Here is a 13,984-nt window from a genome sequence, read left to right on the forward strand (position 1 = left end):
CATTTATTACTTTTTAATTATAGGAAAAGTATAGAGTACCAATATATTATTTGCCAACTTATTGCCAACAACAATTAATTATTATATTTTAAACACATGTATAAAGAGACACATCTAAAAAATATATCTATAAAAATACTTCTATTAGACACATCCATAAAAAATACATTTTTATTAGACACATCCATAAAAACACTTTTATTAAATACAATTATAAATAAGAGTTGGCAGAAGTTGGCAGAAATATTGTTGGTAACGTAACGGAATTGTTAATTATATTATCTAATCTTTCCTCTCTCAAAGAGATTAAACTATCAATAACAAATAGAAAAAATGTTGGTTCTTTTTTAATATTTGTCTTGTATTTTTGTATTAATACTAACTAACTTTTTATATTCTTTTAGTCTAGTAACATTTTTCTCAAAAAAAAAAGCATTGTCTGAATCTTTGTTTACTATATAATATACTAGGAAAAAGAAGTGCCGCACATTAAATTGACCTATTCGGCCTAGTTCTCAAAACCATAAAAATTTCAAATTTGGATTGGTCCATACTCTCACATGTCCTATAAAGTGGTATGCTACAAGAAAAGAGGTCATTACAAGTAGATTTATTGGCCCTTTCTGTTGTTTTACAGATAGACTTCATTTGACAATAAAAATCTCATCCGTGGTAATTTATTGATGAGTTGTTTAGGTCAAAAACTTATCGATAGATTTTATCTCGTTATTACAAAAAATTCCACGAAAACTTTGAGACTTAGAATTTAATAGGTAACAAATTATTGATGAATTTTTTATCAGTAATTTTTCAACTAACTGATTAATGGATTTTTTGTCGATATTGTGGAGTTTAAAATTTAAAAAGAGAGAACTTTTTCATTTACCGACGAAAGATTTGTGTATCATTGTAAAAAAAAATCTTGATGAATTTTTGTTGGTAAAGATAACAGAATGTTTTTTTTTTATATTTTTCTTTTTCAAATAAATATATAATATATATTCGATCATACAAAAAAATAAAATAAATTTTAATTATCATTGTTCTAATCCATGTTCTAAATGAAAATTTGAAATTAAACGAAAATTAGAATATATTAATAAGCAAACAAGTTATTCAAGTTATCAAATACAATAACCAAATTATCAAACTAAGAATAATTAGTACCAAACATAAATAAGTAATAAGTGTTCTAGTACATAGTATCAACAACAATAATTAGCATAGTCGTCTTCGTCCTTTTCGTCGTTCGACTCCATTGGGAGTGGTGGCGGTGGTAGTAAAATATCCCTTATTTTAATTTAAAATTTTAAATAAAAACAAATATTAATATAATCGACTATGTTAGGTATATATTAAAATTAGCAATTAAAATTAACCATTAGTATAAAATATATGTTGAAATATAAAATACACATAAAAAAATTAAACACACATGCATTTATACAATATTTTGTCTAGATTTTGTTTTTTAGACCTCGATAGGAGGTGTCGACCAAACTTGTATCAAAATCTCAATTCAAGAAACAGATACGACTCTCCTTTTATGAGTTGCTCTTACAATTTAGAGATCGTTTCTAATAGAAGTGTAAAAAAATAATAATCCCGCTACGTTACCAACAGCATTTCTGTCAACATCTGCCAACTTTAGTTGGGTTGGGCTCTAAGCCCACTTAATTTCAAAAGGCACATCCCCAATTAATCCAGATTAATCCTAATTTCACTAGTTTACCACACTAACCCTGATTTACCCTATACCCTTTTGTTCTTACTGTGGATACACTCCCCCAACCCCCATATCCTTTTCCAGCGCTGCATACTCATCAGCCCTGTCGACAGGTCTCCTCGGCGCCGCCTCCGCCTACCACCTGCGCAGCCTGAGTTGCTCCGCCCACCCACGAGGACGCCGTCGTCTTCAACACCATAACACATCCCCGCCACTGCTGCTATCACGGAGGTCGACGCCGCCGATGCTGGTTCCCACGAAGATAGATGTTGCCGCGGGAGTCCTTCTCGTCTGAAGGTGTCGACGACGCATCGTCTCCTCCAGGCCGCAACAGCAACCACCTCTGTGTCCACGCTGCCCCGCCGCGTCTAGCCACCGACAGTTGCACGCCGCTCTCTGCAATCATCCCGGTGTTCTCCAATTGGTTTGTATATTGTTAGGCTTTTAAGTAACAATAGCTATTTCGATTTTGGTATTCATGGTTCTTATGTGATGCTCCTAATTTTTGTTGGATTCATGGATTTTTCATTGATTTTAGTTGGATGTTTCTTCTGAGATAGTTTCATATAATTTTCTTGTAACTTTTTTCTGAATTGCAGTTCATTGAGCTCCTTTAGTTCATGCTTATTTTAATGGGAATATAATGTTGTATATTGATTTTAAGGTCGAATTTCGATTCTGGACTTTCATGTCATGTAATTTCATTTAATTTCCATTTGCCACTATGTGTTTGTTACTTGGTTATACGTATGTTTAGTGTAACTTTTCTATTTTTAGCTATATGTTATGATGAGTTTATTGCCTTTTTATTAGTTATATGCTATAATGGAAACAACATAGAATTGAATTTACCAAAAATCTATCATTACTAAACACTAATTCCCTATGATTGTGTGCCTGCTATAGTTCATAAGGATGTGAAGAGCAATAACATATTGCTTGATCATGAGTTTATGCCTCATGTAGCGAATTTTGGGCTTGCTAAGACCTTGCAGTGTGAGGTGGGCGACAGAGGTGCTGGTGCTGGTGCCGGTGCCATGTCCAGGGTTGCTGGATCATATGAATACATTGCCCCGAGTAAGTTCTTTGGAAGACTTTTGGATATTATTCAAATTGAATGACATCACCATTCAAGGAGAAGTAATGATCACCATGAATCATGATAAGTATCTAGCAGCTTAGTTTAGACTATTGGAATGTGTCCATTTGAGTTAAGGTTCAAGTTATTTGTTTTGGGAAGCTTTATTGCTAATATCTACCTAATTGATCCACTTGCAGAGTATGCTTATACGCTCTATATGCTTATGATGAGATGTTGAATTAGTCATGAATGGCTAGTCTTTGTTTATAACTATGGAAAATTTATTCTGTTGTTGATTTAGGAGCAAAGTCAGAACTTGTAAATGGTTGATCACATGGTGCTTAACATGAATTCCTAAGAGAAGGCTTGTTCTAATTTTCCAAGAGATGCATAGATAGAGAAGAAACAAAAGCTTGTGCTGTATAGAGAATTCTTTTATAAGACCCTTACCTCACCTGATCTTACAAATAATGAGATGCTCAAAAAACTTGTTGAAAGCCAACTTGTATGTTCTTCGGAACGAGAAGTAGAATGTCATAACATTCCCTTGTGTCCTTTGAATTCATTTAGGCAGAAATTGTACTAGCTTAGTAGATCTATTATTTTTAGTTAAATTATTCTATTATAGTTTCTTACGATGCTTTGTTTGGTTAATTAGCATACAAGGAGAAGTTGTTAGAAATGAAGACGGTAGAGATATTTAATTTTTTTGATATGTTAAAGATGCTTCTCTAGATGATATCTTTTTGCTTTTGTTAAACACTTGTTTTGTTTTAACCAGTTAATACTTGGATGTGTCTTCTATTGGATGTGTCTTCTGTTTAAAATTTGTTTGGATGTGTCTTTAATAAATGTATCTTCTGTTGAAAGTGTCTTTTGTTTAAAACTTATTTGAATGTGTTTTTAATGGATGTGTCCTCTATTTAGAACTTCGATGTTGCTTTTCAAGACTTGTGAACTTTCTTTGGTTATCTCTTGTAAAAAAATTTTAAGTGTGAATGTGCCTTCTCTGTTAAGAAATTGATATGTCTTTTTGCATTTATTAAATACTTGTTTTGTTTTAACCGACTAATGTTTGGATGTGTCTTTAATTGTTAGATGTGTCCTTAATAGATGTGTCTTGTGTTTCAAACTTCTTTGGCTGTGTCTGTGATGAATGTGTCTTTTGTTTAAAACTTGATTGGATATGTCATTAATTTCAGAACTACTTAAAATCAGGTAAGATTTAATTCGTTCTGGCGCACCTGATCTAATCTTTGAATACAAGCTCCTACCTTTAGCAAAGAGGACTAACTTTTGATCAAGACCACAAAAATAAATAAGAAATAAATAATGATTTGTCATATAATCTGAACATAATTAACTACAACCCAAAGTTCACGGTTCATGAAACTAAACAATAAACTTTAAATTTGAGAAGAATATTATGTCATATTCTGAGGTTGATAATACACAAGCAAACATCATGTATGAATAAAATACTTGTAAGCAACACCACTATACATTATAGTTGGCATCTAATTTCAACAAAATATTGACAGCTTTACAATCACCTATGCAAAAAGCAAAATATTTGACATAAAGGATTTAAGAAACATTTTAAAACAAATCAATTAGTTATTATTTTGGTCTCAGCATCAGAGGGCACCGCAGGATCTTCATATAGATTAAGATGTCTTGATCTATCTACTTCAGTTGCCCCTCCCAACATATGATCCGCTAATATAGATAAGGAAATTAAATTTAAAGGTTAGTAACTTATGTAATCGAGCAACAACTATATTCCAGAACTAAGAAACATAATCATCAACCTGAATCACTTATCTTCATACCAAAATAAGTCGGATTCCTTAAGCAATAACCAAGTTTCAAATTTTATTTATTGTTTGATGGAATATGAATTTAATTTAAATAAAATTTATATTATATTTAATAGTAGATAAAAATCATGAGTAGAGAAATAACATTATTGCATAACTATAGTTCTACAGAGTTTTCACAATTTGTTTGTAGGTGGTTCCACTTGAGTTTCTATCTAACAGATTTTTTTAACATGTTTTTTTATCTTTTTAATTAACTTTTTTTTTTCTATTAAATCCTAATAGAAGAATCTTCTTATCCAATACTATTAGCCAGTGTTTGAAAAGCTCATCTCTAAAAGTAATGTAAAGAAATAAAGTTAGACAGAAATAGTTCAATAATTTAGCAATTGATGGAAATGCTTCTTTAAAAAAATTAAAGAAATTGCTCCTTCATTCATGGCCTCATGTGTGATAACATTATTCTTAATATTTTGTACAAGAAAAAGTAATTATCAGAAATTAGATTCATGATTTTATGGAAACTATTCATTTTTCAAATGAAGCAGAAGAATATACTTATATCATAAAAAGGTTTTAATATTATAAAGCTTAAAACATGATAAAAACAAAGATTACTCGAACATTTGTATTACAAACTATAAGTAAATGCAGCTAACTATAATTACCTCTTTATAAATGATACTTTTTAGTACATTAGCAAGAATTTGCAACATTTGTAACATGTTTGATCCTATCTCTCTATTTACTTTTATTGGTCATTAGTTGAGAAAAAACCTGACTAGAACTAATGTCAGAATAACCTTTATCAGATCGATAATTTATGTCAATTTAAAAAAGGATCATAACAGATCGATAATTAAGGAGTTAAAAACACATTCTGAAACATAAAACTTTTAACCTAATTTATAATATTCACATCTTTAATTCGACAAAATTTTCATGATTTTTGACAGGGCAACAACTTCATAACAAAGGTAAAATCATATTCCAAGGATAATTGCATACCTAAATCTTCATTAGCAACAACATAACACAAAATCAACAAACAGTGCAAATTTCAAAATGAACCAACAACCAGAAAAAAATAAAATCATGAATTTTGACACAGATTCACTGACTGCCACACTCATCATCATAGTCTATAATAGACACAACATGTATATTGTAACAACCAAAATAATTAGAAAAGAAATTGATTTTTAAATTAAATTAGAGAAAAAAGAAAGAAATCGAAAAAGAAAAAGTAAAAGAAGATGAATTGGCTCACCAGAAAGGAAGTAGAAAGGATTGAGAAGGTGAATACGAGAGAGAGGGAGCGCGCTGTGATGGTCGGCGGCAACGCGAATCACGAGAGGAAGGGCACTACCGTGGTCAAGCGGAGGAGGAAACAGCGCTTGCAGAGAGCACCTTGCGGCGACGGGGATTGGTTGCAGAGGGAACCAGCACTGCGCAAAGGATCGTCGAGGTGGAGGCCGCGGTGGCGCAAACGCGGGCTTGGCCTTGGATATGCAAACCGCGAGCGGCGAGGATGTGACAGGCGAGCGACATGGATGCGAGTGACACAGATTAGCTGGCGGTGCGACGGGAGAGTGGTGACGTGCGCGGCGCACTGCAGAGGCAGCGATGCAGTGGTCTGCGCGATAGAAGCCAGGGCACTTCCGAAGCTGCGATAAGAAGAGGTGGAGACGTTTATGGGGCGGTTACTATTTGCCTAATCCTTATCTTTCAAATTCTGTTTAATACTAATTATTTAAATTTTGTTTTTAGAATTTAAAATTAATAATTAATTGTTGTTGGTAAAATTTGGCAGACTCTAACTTGGTTCCCTATACTTTTCCAAAAAATAATTATAGAAAAACAAACAGTAAGAAAGAACAAGTGCAAAAAATAAAGAATTAAAAATTGCAAGACTTATATTAAAATGTGCAGAAATTGACAAGTACAATTGAATAAAAATGATAGAATTTAAATAACAGAAAGAAAAAATAGAATTGAAAAATGACCAAAAGAAAAATAGAGTCTCCCAATACTTACGTGGACTTGTAACTCTTGTTTCTGTGCGTCAATGACTAGAAATTTTTAGAGCGAGTGAGTGTGTGAATGAATGGAAGCTCTCCTAGCATATTAAAACTAATCCTATTTATAGAGAAACAGTCTAAGATTATTCTTAGACTTCAAGTAAACTTACACTTTTAGTAGCCTTGAATCTCAAGTAAACTTAGAGTTCAAGTAGTCTTGAACTTTAAATAGTCTTGGATCTCAAGTAACCTTGGATGCTAAGTAGTTTTGAACCTCAAGCAAATTTAGACACCAAACATAAGGTAACTTAACCATCAAGCCTAATTCATTTTTATTTTCTTCAATCATAATATGCTTCATGCATATATGATCTTCGACTTTAATTATTGAATTCTTTTCAACGTCGAGCATTTGTGCAAATTTTTTGTACAACATACATAAATACATGGTGACTAATTTTAGTAGCTAATTTTTGTATAATATTTTTGTAATATAATAATATATTATGAAGTTAGAAAATTTTTAAATCTCTTATTTTGATTGTTCATAAAAGAAGTTGATTATTCTCTATTATGAGAATCTGATTATTTTGTTATATAAAAATTATGATTCTGAGCAACAAATTTTATTATTTTAATAATCAATATCCTATATTAAAAAGAATATATAAATATAGGTAATATATAGTTAATTTTATGACTTATTTATGATAGACTATAATATTTTTGAAAACCAAATATAGTAAATACATTTTGTCTCAGACATACCTATGAGATACAATGGAAGAAGATAAGCATATGACACGACGTTTGTAAATTATATGGTCGGAGATTCTATTCAACTCAAATAACTATGAGTCTATGACTAATACATACAAAGGGACCGAATCGGATCATATTCCTTATCTCTTTTTCGATTACTTTTAATTCAATAATTCATTTTAATTCTACTTTTGAATGATCAAAGAAAGTATAATTCTTGTTTTCTTGATTCCATGAATACGTGTTCGCACCATGCTAAAATTTTTCAATAAATAAATGTTTATTATTTCAAAAGTTTTTGAGATGAATTATTCTTTTGTAAGGAGATTAAAATTTATCATATAATAATATTTTTAAAATTTAATTATTTTATAATAAAATTTGTTAAGAATTTATGTGTTTTGATTTGCATATTATAAATTTCATTAAAGTTGATAGAAGTATTAATTTGTGACAAAAATAATTTTTGAAAATTTATACAATAATAAAAAATTATTAAAGACCAAAATCTCAACTATGAGCTTTTTTTTTTCGTTGGTAGTTGTATGTTACAGTAAATTTTAGAAAGTTAAATTTAATGGTGTTTGTATAGGTTTCTAAAGTGTTTGAAAATGCTTTAGATGGGTTCGAAAGATTTTAGAATGTGCTAAAAAATCCTAGAATACTCTAGAAGATTTTAGAAGATTCTAGAATGTCATAGAGTATTTTAGAAGAGTATGGATGTATATAGAAGTATAAAGAGTAGTATGGAATAATCTAGAAGTATTTAAAAAAATGTAGTAGGATAGATATTTGTAGTAAAGGTTCTGGATGATTAATATAGACCGTTGATTAGATCTAATCCTAACCATCAATTGAGGAGGTAGGTCTATAAATAGGGGGTGAGAGTTAGAGTTTGTGTGTATGAGTCATTTGTAATAAACACGTGAGTAATAAAGTGTTCTTTCCACTAAAGCTTCATTTCTCTTGTGTTCTTAGCTTTCTTGTTAAATACTGAGAATTAGGCTAACTTGATCTTAACTCAAGAGGTTGAGTAAGTTCGAGTGTCGGCACGGTAGCATTGAAGTGTGCCGAAGGTTGTGATAATTTGGTATCAAAGCAAGGTTCAAGAGGGAGCACAAGTGGTTTGTGGATATGGCTTCTAGTGTAACCATGGAGCATGTTGAGTCTCAAAGGAGAAGGGATGCTATTTCTTCTCAATGAGGAGGCAAGAAGGCCCATTTTTCAAGTGAACCTAGAGATAAGGATTCTAACTTCTTAGAAGAGAAAATTTCTATGTTGGAGAATATTCTATCCTTTATGGATGAGCACTTCCAAAGGATAGAATATGATAAGGAGACCCTCAAAACTCACATGTTAGGAGAACTAGATGCTTTCAAAGAAAGCATGCTCCAAATCGAAGATAAGCTTGAGAATTTCTTGAAACTATTCGAGGAAGTTTGAGTTTGGTTCGAGGAGGCAAAATTCTGACAAACCATTATAAGGGAGACAACAAAGATTGATCTCCCAAAGCCAAAGAAATTCAAGGGCGTAAGGGACACTCAAGAGGTGGAGAACTTCCTGTGGCAAATGGAGAGGTATTTCGAATGCCAAGGGGTGGTTGAAGAAGTAATAAAGGTACCCACTGTAGCTCTCTACCTTTCTGATAATGCTACTTTATGGTGGAAGAGAAAGGGTGTAGATATGAAAAATGGTACTTGCAATATAGCCACATCGAAAGATTTTAAAAGAGAGTTGAAAAGACAATTCTTCCCTGAGAATATGGTCTATGAAGCAAGAAAGAAGTTGAGGAAGTTGAGGGAGTTGAAGTACAAGAGTACGATTAGCGACTACGTAAGGGAGTTCACTATTCTTACGCTTCAAATCCTCAACTTAGCATCAGAGGATGCGTTGTTCTTCTTCATTGATGGACTCCAACCTTGGACAAAGCAAGAATTACAAAGAAGAAATGTTAAGGATGTCGACGAGACTATCGTGGTGGCTAAATCACTCACTGAGTATCATTGGGGAGACTCTAAATCCAAGTCTTCCTCCAAGCCTAGTTCTACTAAAGGTGAAAAATACAAGGGAAAGAGTTTCTTAATCAAGAAGTAAAGGAAGTACTCTTCAAAGAAAGAGTATGAGAAAAAGAAGAAGGCTTTCGTGCCCAAAAGAGGATGTTTTGTGTGCAAGGGACCACACAAAATGAAGGATTGTCCCAAGTTAGGGACTTTGGCATCTATCGCCGAGGAACGAGAGACTCAATCGCAAGTAACTGAGAGTGTTAGATCTGTCTAACTCATGAATGTTGTGAAGGGCAAAGAGGCAAGCACTGCAGAAAAGAAAGGCTTGATGTATGTCAAAGCCTTTTTTATCAATGATAAACCCGTCATGGCTATGATCGACATTGGTGCTATACACAACTTCATTACGCCTGATGAAGCAAAGAGGCTTGGGTTGAAGATCACCGAAAAGAATGGCTGGTTCAAACCTGTGAATACCAAGGGTAAACCCCTTAAAGAAGTAGTAAAAGAGATTGAGATGACTCTTGGTTCTTGGAAGGGTCTTGTGGATTTTTCAGTAGCACCCATGGACGATTTCAAAATAGACATTGGGTTCGGTTTGCAAACGAAGGCAAATATAACACCCATGCCATACTACGACATAGTATGCATCATGGAGAAAGGATCTCCATACATGGTATCTATAGTCTCTAAAGCTGGAGGACCACCGATGCCCTCTGTTATGCAACTCAAGAAAGGGTTCAAGAAGGAAGAGATTACATATTTGGCTCTATTACAAGAGGAGTCAACATCTGAAAGAAAAGACATTCCTCCTTAAATCAAGGAAGTCCTTGAATAAAATAAGGATGTGATGCCTCTCGAGTTGCCAAAGCAACTACCACCTAAGAGGAAGGTGGATCATAAGATTAAATTAGAGTTAGGAGAGAAGCCACCTGCCTCAGCACCTTATAGGATGGCACCGGCAGAATTTGAGGAGTTGAAGAAATAAATCAAGAATTTGCATGATGCTGGATTCATCCGTCCATCTAAGGCACCTTATGGCGCACCAATCTTGTTCCAAAAGAAGCATGATGATTCGTTAAGACTATGCATCGACTATTGAGCACTTAACAAGCTAACCATCAAGAACAAATACCCTATTCTTTTGATAACTGATTTGTTTGATCAACTTGGTAGAGCTAAGTGGTTTTCAAAGCTGGATTTGAGGTCAGGATGTTACAAAGTGAGGATTGCCGATAGTGATGAGCATAAGACCACGTGTGTCACAAGGTATGGATCGTATGAGTGATTTGGTGATGTCTTTTGGCTTAACCAATGCTCCTACAACGTTTTGTACCTTGATGAACGATATCTTTCATCCTTATCTTGATCGGTTTGTAGTGGTCTACTTAGATGATATTATTGTCTGTAGCAATACTTTGAAAGAAGATGTAGAACACTTACGAACCGTGTTCAAGATCTTGCGAGAGAATAACCTATATGTGAGGAAAGAAAGTGTTCCTTTGCAAGGAACAAAATCCACTTCTTGGGACACATCATTAAAAATGAAACTCTCTGCATGGATCAAGGGAAGGTGAAGGCTATCAAAGAGTGGGAGCCACCAAACAAGGTATCTGAATTGAGGTTATTCCTTAGGTTAGCTAATTACTATCAGAAGTTTATCAATGGATACTCTGCCAAGGCTGCACCATTAACTGATCTTCTCAAGAAGAATCACTCTTGGGAATGGTCAAAGGAGTATCAAAAGGCCTTTGATGAGTTGAAGGCTGCTATAATCAGAAGGACCAGTACTAGCACTATCCAACTACTCAAAGGTGTTTGAAGTCCACACTGATGCTTTTGACACGCTATTGGAGGGGTCCTGATGCAAGAAGGACATCCTATTTCCTTTGAAAGTCGCAAGTTGAATGATACAGAGAGATAATATACCATCCAAGAGAAGGAGATGACTGCCATGGTGCATTGTCTGAGAACTTGGTGTCACTACTTGCTTAGTTCACACTTCATCGTCATGACAGACAATGTGGCTACAAGCTACTTCTAAACTCAGAAGAAGTTAAGCCCCAAACAAGTTAGGTGGCAAAATTTTTTAGCTGAGTTTGATTTCAAATTTGAATTCAAGCCTGGCAAGACTAATGCGATAGCAGATGCGCTGAACCGCAAGGCTAAGTTGGCATTCATTTCCATGGTTGAAGAATATATTTTTTATACCATCAAAGAAGGGTTACATCATGATCCATTAGCTAATAAATTGGTAGAATTGGCTAGAAAAGGTAAGACCAAACGATTTGGGCTAGAAGACGACCTTCTCTACATCAAAGGGAGAAGACTATACATTCCTAAGTAGGGGTGTTATCGGTTCGGTTTGGTTCGGTTTTGGACCAAAAACCAACCGAACCGATCTGTTCGGTTTTTACATAATACCAACCAATCGGTTTGCTATCTGCGCAACAACCGAACCGAACCGAACCGAACCAAAAGCGGTTTGGTTCGGTCGGTTTTTTCGGTTTTTAAATTCTAACTAATAAAAAATTAATTTTAGTAAAATGATGTTCAAAACAATCAATAAACTGAAATAATATTATATTACATTCAAATTCAACACAATTTCAACTCATTCCAACAACTAAACATAAAACAAACACATTTATTAAGTCTAAAATTTCCATTCAATGTATTACTAAACCACTTATGCGGTTCGGTTTGGTTCGGTTCGGTTTTTGCCGAGCCAACCGAAAACCGAACCGAACCGATCGGTTTACATCGAAAAAAAACCAAAAAAACCGATTTTTTTCGGTTTTTATTCGGTTGTTGTAAATTTCGGTTCGGTTTTGCGATAAATTTCGGTTTGGTTCGGTAACTTACACCCCTATTCCTAAGTGAAAAAATATAAGGAGAAAGCTAGTGAAGAAATGCCACAAGACTAAATGGGCTGGTCATAAAGGCCAACGAAGGACCTTGGCACTTATTGAATCTTCCTATCATTGGCCTCAAATGAGGAATGAAGTGGAGAGCTATGTGACGACTTGTCTTGTGTGCCAACAAGATAAGATTGAAAACAAGACACCAAGTGGATTGTTGGAACCTTTGCCGCCACCAAAGTGATCGTGAAAAAGTATGTCTTTGGATTTTATCACTGTCTTACCGAAGTCCGAGGGGTTTAGATCTATCCTTGTGGTAGTGGATCGATTTTCAAAATATGATACCTTTATACCTGTTCCTACTGATTGCACTGCAGAGAAAGCAGCACGACTATTCTTTAAGAATTTGGTAAAGTACTAGAGATTGCCTAAGAGCATCATCAGCGATCGAGATCCACACTTCACAAGATGACTATGACCAGAGTTGTTCAAACTTCTTGGATGAGAACTTCACCTTTTGACAAGCTTCCATCCTCAAACTGATGGGCAGACGGAAAGAGTGAATGCCTTAGTCGATTGTTACTTTAGGCATTTTGTAAGCGTTAATAAGAAGAATTGGATAAAAATCCTAGACATTGCTCAGTTCTCATACAATTTGCAAAGGAGTGAGTCCACAAGGGAGAGTCCATTCAAGATTATGACTAGACAACAGCTGCTTACAACACACTCTTTTTCTTCCTCTTACTCAGGAAAGAGCCATGGAGCTTATCATATGATTAAGTCATGGGAAGAACAAGTAGATGTCACTCGTTCTTACCTCGACAAACTGCAAAGAGGATGAAAAAATGGACATATAAGAAGAAGAGGCATGCAAGCTATCAAGTGGGAGACAAGGTAATGATTAAACTTTTTCCATAACAATTCAAAGCCTTTTTAGAGGTCCATAAGGACTTAATTCGCAAATACGAAGGGCCATTTGAGATCATTGGGCATGTTGGGGAGATTGCTTACAAAGTACAACTCCCTCTCTCTATGAAGATCCATCATGTCTTCCATGTGAGTATGCTTAAACCATATCATGGAGATCGAGAGGAACCAAGTAGAGGTGACTCGAATAGTGCTCCGCCCGTAGTGATTAGATCCTTTGATAAGGAAATCGAAGATATCTTAGCTAATCGCATTGTGAGACACAGAGTAGTACCACCAAGTATCCAATACTTGATCAAGTGGAAAGGACTCCTGATAATCGAAGTTAGATGGGAAGCTCGTGAAGATTTGTGGTATTTTCAAGAATACCTAGGGCGCTATCATCAACAGAATGTAACGAGGACGTCTGCATAATAAGTTGGGAAGAATGTCACGGTAAATTTTAAAAGGTTAAATTTAATGGTGTTTGTATAGTTTTCTGGATTGTTTGAGAATGCTCTAGATAGTTTTGGAACGTTCTAGAATGTCTTAGAAGGTCACAGAGTATTCTAGAAGAGTATGGATGTATATAGAAGTATAAAGAGTAGTATAGAATAATTTAGAAGTATTTAAAAAAATGTGGTAGGATAGATATTTGTAGTGAAGGTTCTGGATGATCAATTTGGACCGATTGATTAGATTTAATCCTAACCATCAATTGAGGAGGTGAATGGTTATAAATAGAGATGAGAGTTAGAGTTTGTGTGTCTGGATCATTTGTAACAAATACTTGAGTAATAAAAT

The 13,984-nt window shown here is 34.2% G+C and overlaps 1 long non-coding RNA gene across 1 annotated transcript; it reads right to left on the reverse strand.

The window, feature by feature from the left end:
- Positions 1–4,125: 4,125 nt before the first annotated feature.
- On the reverse strand, positions 4,126–6,752 carry LOC140178828 (uncharacterized). Its single transcript, XR_011871759.1, has 3 exons — positions 6,665–6,752; positions 5,898–6,294; positions 4,126–4,526 (listed from the first exon to the last, which is right to left on the reverse strand). It is a non-coding gene; the product is annotated as an uncharacterized lncRNA (long non-coding RNA).
- Between the last annotated feature and the right edge of the window lie 7,232 nt (positions 6,753–13,984).

Source organism: Arachis hypogaea, chromosome 14 (assembly GCF_003086295.3).
Source record: "Arachis hypogaea cultivar Tifrunner chromosome 14, arahy.Tifrunner.gnm2.J5K5, whole genome shotgun sequence".
In the NCBI taxonomy this organism is placed as follows: Eukaryota; Viridiplantae; Streptophyta; class Magnoliopsida; order Fabales; family Fabaceae; genus Arachis; species Arachis hypogaea.